The sequence below is a fragment of the Myotis lucifugus genome, unplaced genomic scaffold (genome assembly GCF_000147115.1).
Source record: "Myotis lucifugus unplaced genomic scaffold, Myoluc2.0 scaffold_206, whole genome shotgun sequence".
NCBI lineage: Eukaryota > Metazoa > Chordata > Mammalia > Chiroptera > Vespertilionidae > Myotis > Myotis lucifugus.
In genome coordinates, this window is record NW_005871254.1 from 766603 (window position 1) to 767369 (window position 767).

Genomic DNA, 767 nt, shown 5'->3' on the forward strand with positions numbered 1-767 from the left:
GAGGGGACCTGGAGGAGGAGGGGGACCTGGAGGAGGAGGGGACCTGGAGGAGGAGGGGACCTGGAGGAGGGGAGGGGACCTGGAGGAGGAGGGGGACCTGGAGGAGGAGGGGACCTGGAGGAGGAGGGGGCTCTGGAGGAGGAGGGGGCCCTGGAGGAGGGGGTCCTGGAGGAGGAGGGGACCTGGAGGAGGAGGGGACCTGGAGGAGGAGGGGGACCTGGAGGAGGAGGGGACCTGGAGGAGGAGGGTCCCTGGAGGAGGAGGGGGACCTGGAGGAGGAGGGGACCTGGTGGAGGAGGGGGCCCTGGAGGAGGGTCCCTGGAGGAGGAGGAGGGACCTGGAGGAGGAGGGGGCCCTGGAGGAGGAGGAGGGACCTGGAGGAGGAGGGGGGACCTGGAGGAGGAGGGGTCCTGGAGGAGGAGGAGGGGGCCCTGGAGGAGGAGGAGGGACCTGGAGGAGGAGGGGGACCTGGAGGAGGAGGGGGCCCTGGAGGAGGAGGAGGGACCTGGAGGAGGAGGAGGGACCTGGAGGAGGAGGGTCCTGGAGGAGGAGGGGGACCTGGAGGAGGAGGGGGCCCTGGAGGAGGAGGAGGGACCTGGAGGAGGAGGGGGGACCTGGAGGAGGAGGGGGAACCTGGAGGAGGAGGGACCTGGAGGAGGAAGGTCCTGGAGGAGCTGGGGGACCTGGAGGAGGAGGGGCTCTGGATGAGGGGGGTGGACCTGCAGGAGGGGTCCCTGTAGGAGGAGGGGCCCTGGAGGAATGGGGGC

At 71.6% G+C, this 767-nt stretch overlaps 1 protein-coding gene across 1 annotated transcript in view; it reads left to right on the top strand.

Annotated features, from left to right (window-relative positions):
- ALOX5 (arachidonate 5-lipoxygenase) overlaps positions 1–767 on the top strand; it is a 46132-nt gene that overhangs the window by 41078 nt on the left and 4287 nt on the right. The gene's annotated exons all lie outside the window — the stretch shown is intronic.